The sequence below is a fragment of the Poecilia latipinna genome, unplaced genomic scaffold (genome assembly GCF_001443285.1).
Source record: "Poecilia latipinna isolate Pla-1442-1.1 unplaced genomic scaffold, P_latipinna-1.0 Scaffold2064, whole genome shotgun sequence".
NCBI lineage: Eukaryota > Metazoa > Chordata > Actinopteri > Cyprinodontiformes > Poeciliidae > Poecilia > Poecilia latipinna.
Genome location: NW_015114680.1, coordinates 13,635 through 22,911, shown reverse-complemented (window position 1 = coordinate 22,911; position 9,277 = coordinate 13,635). Strand labels below are relative to the sequence as shown.

General features: G+C 35.9%; 1 pseudogene; it reads left to right on the top strand.

Annotated features, from left to right (window-relative positions):
- Positions 1-3,244: 3,244 nt before the first annotated feature.
- LOC106936025 (natterin-3-like) lies at positions 3,245-6,075 on the top strand (annotated as a pseudogene).
- The last annotated feature ends 3,202 nt before the right edge of the window (positions 6,076-9,277 follow it).

Sequence of the window (9,277 nt, the reverse complement as noted above, 5' to 3'; positions counted from 1 at the left end):
TTATTGTTTTTAAAACTGTATTGACTGTTGGTTTGGTTTGTGTTTATCATGCTTATTTTTCAGAGGCTTAAACAGATCAGAGAGCAGACAGAGAACATTTATCAAAGGACATTTATACCTTAAAGTTAACTTTGTTTTCTCAGAAGAGAGTCAAAATAGTTTTAAATGTTTCCATTTCATATTTTGATGGCTCAGTTTTCCCACAAGGAGAAGGTATTCCTGAGGCATTTAGAAAAGGCCTAGAGTCTGTTTGCTGTGTGTTTGTTGATGGATCCAAATGTAGCAGGCTGAGATGTCAAGTAGCATTGAAGATTTAATGAAAGAAAAATGATTATTTTTAAAAAACTTACAAGAATCTCAGAGAACCAAGGGAGCCAGAGAAGAACAAAACCATAAATCCAAGGAGAGAAACGGCAGGGATTCAACGAGGAGAGAACGGGAGGAACCGGCGAGGAGCGAGAGGAGAAAAGATGCACAAGTACCGGGAGGCTGAACGCAGGAAGGAGTTAGCTGGTTGGCTAACTGGTTAACCGTGGTTAACCCTTTCAGGGTTGGAGGGGAGAGAGGGAAAGAGAGGTACAGGGGCGAGGAAATGAGTCTAACACTAAAGAAACACTAAAACATAATTAAATTAGAGTAAACTAGACATGAGAAATAAACTAGAATCACTAAGAACTAAACCAAAGAAAAACAGAAACAAAACTGATTTAATAAAAATAAAAAGACAAAAATAATTAAACTAGAATCAAATCAAACTCCAAAACAACCAAAGACCCTTTAACAGAGTTTATATTGAGCCTAAAATATCCAACATGACCTGGCATTAAAACTCATCTCTAATAAAACATTTTATAAGGAGGTTGATGCAGACTTTCCCCAAAAACTGGGTAAAAAATTTACTTTTTTTCAGTTGTAGTGGTAAAAATTATATTTACAAAAAAAGTTAAAAATGATGAATTAAAAGCATCATTTTATGCTTTCTTGGATTCGGTTTGCTGTACCAAACGTTTGCAGCTGATGATGATATTGGGTATGAAATTATTCTCTCAACCTCATTCTGCCTGATCATTTTTAAACTTTTAATTTATTCAGCACATTTTGATAAACAGATTTCCATCAGAAAATGCAGTAAAAACGTTATCTGATGATCATTTCCTCAGTTTCACAGCAGGGGGCAGCAACATGATTTCTACTCAAACTGGTTGTTTAGTGTTAAACTTCAGAGTGTGAAGAACTAAACAACACACACACACACACACACACACACACACACACACACACTTTTTACTCATCAAACTGCAGTGATCAGCTCCGCAGCATTTATGCCTTTAAGGATTTAATTACTTTTTTCACAGTGTTCTTCTTTGTTCAAGCACAATATTGAGTTTTAATTTTCTGTAAGATTGAAAAATCATAAACACAAGAAATAAATTCTTGGAATCTATGACTATGTCTGATGATTCTATGTGATATGAATTTTACTTACTGAGATATAACACTTCTCTGTAGTGTTTTAATTTCTGAGATGTGCTAGTGTCCTATGTTCTAAAAACAGTTACATTCCCAGGAGAAAATGAAAATTATTCCTGCAGACATGAATCCCTCATATATGTAGTCAATTTATTAATGAGACCAGCACTAATGAGGACAAATGAACATGTATATATTTTTATGTTACATTTAATCGGCATGCATCTGCTAGCAGGCAACAGCCTGTGATGGTGATGAAGACGGTGATTTGGGTCAACATGGACCCTCTAGCCGTCCTCGTTCCTCTGGTTCTGCAGAGTTGGAGGAGATCCACCAGACTTCCTTTCATTTTACTACACATCCTTACAATCTGTTCAGTCTGTGTTTATTTTTCAGCAAATGTTAAAACTGACTCAATAAAACAAGAGGAAAACATTTTCACATTGTCACATTGAAACTCCTTAATACAAATGCTGGTGGGCCTTAGCACAGACTGCATCTGTTATTAACCCCAAAGCGGTTGTTGATAACTGTCCCAACAGCCTGACCATGATCAAACCTGGTCAGGCAGAGACTTCTTCCTAAAATCAATTAACATCTCTTTGGTTTCAGACATTAGTGTCCAGAAATGAGCGCTCACTCAGTCAAGAAAACCCTTCACCACAGAGCGAAGACACATTCCTGGTCATCAAGCAAAGACACAATTAGAGTCATCAGCAAACTTTATAACGTGTCTGCCTTAGTTTGACTCAATAGGAGATAAACTGAATAAAAGTGGTGACATTATTTGTTTGTACTTTAACAATGTCAGAAGGTAGATATCGATCTTGAGGTTTTTTTTAGTCTTGCAGAAACGAGCTGAACAAGAACAAAGCAACCACAACCTTAAACGGTATTTAAAATGTACTTCATTATACTTCTGTGAAGTATTACATTGTTTTTTACTACATTCAGGCAACAGGAGTGGATCCAGAGACAGAACCTCACACTCCGCCAATCCTACGGGACGTTTTCCTGATTAATTACATATTTTATGCAGTTTTTTAAATAATCTCCTAAAAGTAAAAGCCAGTAGCTTAAGCAATGTTTCTCATTTATTTTATGTGGTAGATTGAGCCACAGGTCTTAGTTCCCCAGTTAAGTTTTATGAAATAAGAATTCAGAAATGCAAAGTTTGAATAAGATAACGGACGTTTATTACAACAAACTGCTTTATTATTCTGATTTGATAACTTCAAATATTAAAAGGTTGTTTGCTTTCAGATAAACTTTAGTATGTAACCATGACGATGACAGCTGACTTCACAACTCATGTTTTCTTTCACACTTTCTGCTCAGCAACTTCATGCAGTTTGTGATAATATATGATCTGCTAAATCAATAACATAAGAAATAACAAAAAGAAGAGTTTAATGATACGGATCATCATAAGGTTTGGTCAAGAACGCAGGAAGTTTGTGATTCTGTTGACAACATTGTGGTAAGGATGTGGTAAAGTCACTTCAGGTTTCTGTGTGTCATTTGCTCTACAAAGATAAAATGGTCTTTGTGTGAGTCTACAAACTAATAGCCACATATAAATATATATATATATAAAAAATATATTTTTATAACTGAACTAAAAGTGGAATAGTTTTGCCTGATTTAATGTCATGCATTGAGAAAAAGTGATGTGTTCATACAATTATCTGCTTCAGTTTAATACATTTGCTGTGTTAATTCAGTAACAATACAACAATGTTGCATTGTTACTGAATTAAAACATTCAGTAATAATGCAACATTTTCACCTCAAAGACCCTGAGGAGGCTGGTGACGACCAGCAACCAATCCTGTGGGTCTGCACAAGTCGTGTCTTTATTTGGTGGTGTGTGAGTTGAATTAAGCTCTGATAGGCTCTTTAGAAAAATCCTCCTTCAGATAATCAGATATTAAAGAAGCAGCAGGATGAGATGAAACCATTTCTACATCTAAACCAAACCTGCCAAAAACCAAGACCTGAGAACTCGTCAGCTGATCAAAGACTCTTCAGTAAATCAGGTAAAATGTTCACATTCTTGACTCTGTTCTCTTCAATAATACATTATCCATCATTATGATTTCTTTAACGATGTTATATTGCATCTGGTATTAAACAAATATCCATCTAGGTTTGGTCAATCAGCAGGAACTGTAGATAACAGAGACAAGTCAGTTTTAGTTATAATCCAAAAATAAAAACACATTAACCAGCTGGTTAATAAAAACACATTAACCAGCTGGTTAATAAAAACACATTAACCAGCTGGTTAATGTGTTTTTATTTTTGGATTATAACTAAAACTGACTTGTCTCTGTTATCTACAGTTCCTGCTGTTGCTCTGCTGCTCTGAAGACGACCAACACGGGCAGAAATGGTAAAGTAAAAACAGACAGGTGTACTTTTCACCAAAAACTATAATTTAAAAACTCTGCTAAACAATAAACTTTATGAAGTGGACAAACTACCCTACGCCTGGTTGGCTTAGCCCCGCCTTCGAGACGCAGCTCCTCGTCTGAGCTGTGGTTTCCAAGCCAATTTCAAGGTGCTAAATCACAAATCACATTTATTTAAAGTCATATTTCATATAAATAGCATTTTTATAACAACTGAAGTTAACATAATTATGTGAATATGCTATGAAATGATACAATGAGCCTGGAAATAACATAATACTGTTCCTTTAAGGGTCTGTTTTTCTAATGACGGTTTATTTTTATTCTCTACGTTTGGAGACAAATATCAGTACTACTTCTTACTGGCACATTATTTCTTTATATATTGGTAATGACTTTTTATAACAGAAATACTGAAAATCAATTGTAACAGCAGCATGGATGTACATTTATGCCAGGTTGTGATTAAAAGTGAAAAAGTTCTTGTATGCCAAGAGTTAAGAAAAAGGAGTTTTGTAAATTTTGTGAATTTACACATCAGGCCTAATTAGCCACTAAGAAAATGTGCTTAGAAACAAATTTATCCAATGACTAAAATGAACTAAAATCTGAACCTTTAGTTGTTTTCAGAAAGCCTCAAGTTAAATCTTTAACTTGATTTTGATCATTCATGAAAATTTTAGAAACAATTAAAAAAAAATGTTTATCATTTGATAAGTTGTATTTTTTCTGTTCGCCAAACAGGTTATTAGAGCAAAGTCTGTTTTGTTTAAGGCAGGATTTTATCCTGATGATAACTTTGATTTCTGCTCCTTTCAGTTGCTGTTGCTGCTGGTTGTGTCCTCAGCCTGCGCTCAGCGCCTGGAGGAGAACCAGCCACCAGATGAAAACGGTACGAGAGCAGAGTTAAGCCTTAGAATAAAAGTTTGATTCTTTTCTTAAGAATGTTTCTGGATTAAACAGTAGAGAAGTCTGGCAAAAATTAAAGGGTAAAACATCTTCAAAACCAACAGTAAAAAACAGTAAAAAACCTGACTAGTCTTTTTCTTTTACAGTCTTCTCCCTGAAACCAGATCCAGTGGATGATGTTGCTAAAGTCAAAGCTAATGTGTCCGTCTCAATGATCCGACGTGTTCTGCCTTCTGCTCCGTTCAGACAGAAAATCCCAGTTAACTCGACGCTCCCAGAGTTCGGTAATACAGGAAAACTGCAGTGGGCGACATGGGAGGGTTCCCTTCCCAATGGAGCCGTTTCTATTTACAACAATTACGCCAAAAGAATCGACTTCATCTGCAAAGTCAGATGTCATTCTGGTTTTTACAACCCCAGCAAAGGCCCTTACTGCCATTATCCCGATAAAAAGAAAGAGCATCGTTCCTCCTCTTTTCAAGTCCTGGTGAATGAAGATAATTTTGAGATCCTGGAGTGGAAGGAAGGTTCTTATGGTTCTGTTCCACAGAATTCAGTCAGAACCTGCTCCAGTGAGGAAATGTATGTAGGGAAGAACAAGTACGGATTGGGGAAGGTTGACCCAAAGAATAAATGCTTTTATCTTCCCTGGAAGGGGAAGGAATATTGGTACATGAAGAAATATGAGGTTCTGACCCAGATGAAGGCTGAAAATGATTTAATCTCTGATGTCAGGTACCACAGTGACCGAGCTAACATTTTTAAAGATCCTCCGAGAACCATCCGAAGCTCTACTGTTACCAACCATTCCCTCAGGAACGTGACCAAAACAGTTTCTCTGACTAAGACGACCACAGATGAGAGACGGTGGGACATCAGCTCCTCTTTTGAACAACATATAAATATCTCCATCAAAGCATCAATTCCATGCATTGCAAACAAAGAAATTAATTTCAGTGATCAGAGGGAACATGCATTATCAGTAGGAAATACCTGGACCGAGCAGGTCTCCCACTCTGTGACGTTACAGCTTACCGTGCCACCAACCCACAGCTGCACAGTAAAGATGGTTGGTTATCAGTACAGGATGGACATTCCCTTCACCGCCCGCCTGAAGCGAACCTATGAAGACGGAGAGACCAGATCAGCCATCGTCTCTGGAACGTATCATGGAGTCCAGGTTGGAGAAATCAGAGCTGAGGTGGAAAGATGCAAACCTTTGTCCAACTCGAAACGCTTTTCTAAGATTAAGTAGAACATCTGGAGTTTTGGAAATCGCTAAAAGTACAAACAGCGGCTCTTTGCCACACATTTATGATTGTCAATTCACTGATTCCACTTTTCTTTTTCAATCTCAATAGCTTTGTTTTTAGTCATATTATTAATTTTTGGTATCTTCTGCCAATTTTGTAACCGTCTTACTTTTATCAAACTAATTAAATTTTTTTTCCTATCATGTATCTGCTTGTGATGTGATTGTTGTAAAGCGCTTTGATCAGCTCAGGTCGTTCTAAATGTGCTGTATAAATAAACTTTGACACGACATACGGATGTGATCAAGAAGGGTGTATTGGTGCATTTTGGATTTGGCGCACAGTTTTATATTTAGGAGGCGTTCTGGAAAGGAAAAAGTGTTTTAGCTTATAACTGTTATACTGGAGGAACTACTGACAAAAGTACCGGGCAAAGTTTCTTAAAGAGATTCTCCAACTGATCGCCATGTTTAAGTCACTTTGGTTAGAATATTTTTCTCTAGAAGGCGACAAATCTTCCATTAGCTTTAACCAAAGTGACTCCCCAGTATAAACTCCAATCAACGCAATCATTTGCAGAATGTAAGTTAAGAAATAGAAAAAAGTTATCAGTCCCAATTTTTATATTTTTACAACAGCTAAATAAACACCGCTACAAAAGTAGCCACAAAATCATAATACCAATAATATAATTTCCAAATTGTCCTTTATACTCCAAATTACAAATAAGATATTGAGGATGCTTAATCATCTTTTAATCAAGCCCACCTGTAGGTGGCGCTGTAAATTTGAGAAATTTGCTATGCTGAGATGGCTGGATTTTGTCCGAACTTTGCATGTATCTCCAGGGTATTGGGCTTACCTTACATATTTAACACAGTAATGGTGGACGGACATGGGCGGGGCTTATTGACAAAAGTCTGAAAATTACTTAAAAAAAATCACATTTATCCAAATGAGCTCAAACTTTGAGGATACTTGTGTTGACTTGTTCTGAATGATTAATCCACTCTAAACTTTTCTGCATCTTGAAAAGCATCACTATAAGTTTGTATTTAACAAAAGTGTGTATATTTGGCGATCACTAAATCAGTGAACCACATCAGGGTTAGTAACTCTGCTAAGCTTCATAACAATGTAATGTTTAATATTTTGTTCTTCTTTCGTACCTAAACATAACAGCATGAAGAGAAACAGCATAAGGGAGAAGCATGTGTGGTTATTTGGTAATGTTTTCAGATTTTTAGGCCAAACTGGTAATTTTTTATGAATTTCTGAGGTTTGGTTAATTTGTCTCTATGGGAAAAAAAGCATTGAAAAGGTTAAATATTTTTGTTTTCTCTGGAAACGGTTTTGACATGTTTACCTAAACTCAAAAGTTTGATTAAAACGTTCTCTCCTCTGTGGTTTGCTACTATGGGTCACATTCTCTGCTTTTTCTTCCAACACCATCATAGTCCAAGCATCGTGCAACATCCAAACTGTCATATTTAATTTGTCCTTTGCACACTAAATATGAATTGGTTTTTCTATGAACATTCACAATTTTAGAAAAACCTATTCTGGCACCAACGTTCACCTTGGATACGTTTGTCATGTTTAGAGGGATTCGACATCTCTGAGATCTGATGATCTTATAGGAAACAACATAGTTTTGATACTGTAATGTCTGAAGCTTGGGCCATTTTTTCTTCTCATTTCTCCATTCATCTGCATCTGGTCATTAAGACATGTCCCATAAGGTTAATTTGGTAACATCACTTCTCTTAAGACGTGGTGATAAGCAGTAGTAATGCACAACATGCTAACTAATATTATAACCATAAACATAAAGATCAACAAAAAGAGGTTAAGTGGAGTTTCTATTTCAAATATTATTGTTATTGCACAATTTTATCAAATGCCTACAAGACATGGAGTGGTAGTTTGGATAAATCTTCCCAGTGGGCAAAATCCTTTGGAATATTTTAGTTTTAATTAAGAAATTATGAAAAACAAACTAACATAAAACATGGTGAACACAGGGAGCCAGAGTAGAACAAAAACAGAAATCCAGAACAAAAGGCAGCAGGTAAACCAGTGAAGTAATGGAAATCAGGAGGAACCAGTAAGAGGTGACTGGAGAAGAATAAACCTCAAAACAACCCAGGACCTGACAATACAGGTCGTCTGGTTTTTAAGTCTGATCTACTTACCCAGGATTACCCAACATGGAGAAGCTGCATTCAGTTTTAATGTTCCTGTAATTTGGTCTAACTTCCAGAAAAATGGTAAAAAGGCAACTTTATTTATACAAGTAAACTTTCAGCCACAAATAACTCAAAGTGCTTGGACAACGAAGTTAAAAGCAACATATATTAAGGAAAAACACATCCAACAGAATCAAAACCAATGAAACACTGAGTTCCTTTAAATCAGAACATTTTGTTTATTTAGAGCTACCTTTGAATAAAAACTAAAACAGACTTGTTCTCGTCTAGATTACAACTTTTTATCACTTCTTTATCTTTCCACTGTAATGTAATTTTTCCTTTTTGCTTGTTAATTGTGTTAAAGTGCTGAAATGTTCTACACAAACAAACCTGACAGATATGTTTGTAGGTGCAGATCTGACTGACATATTTCTGCTTCCATGGGTTCTTATTGTTTTTCTTCAAAGTTCTTTTCTGGAACTTGGAAGATGCAGAAGTCCTTAACGTGTGCTGCATGTTTTAAATGTTCCCAATATCAACACCATCAGAACAGGATGCCCAGATCATGGCAAACAATCAAAGTTTGTTGTCTGTATTTCACATAATTTCTCATAATCAAGTTCATATAATCTGCTCCTACTATGTGGATTAAATCCTTTGAACCACCTGCAGCATCTAACAGCTTTAGTGGTGAACTGACTCAAAACAATTTAAGATATGAAACATGAATCAGTCTGTTAAAATGACGATGTCAAGTTTCAGTCACTGTTTCTACAAACCACACAGCAGAAAAGTAGAACAATGATTCATAATGATCTTGAGGTTCTAACACCACAGCAATGTGTGAGATGAACAAGAACAAAGCAACCACAACTAGAAATGGTATTAAAATGCAACATTAGACTTTTGCATTGTATATTTTTTTCTTTTAGTTAACAGGACAGAATCTCAAACTGTGCCAAAGTTTTCCTGATTGGTTTAATGTGTTACATATTTTATGCAGTTTTCAAAATAATCCTTCAATGTCTGTAAAGCAGTA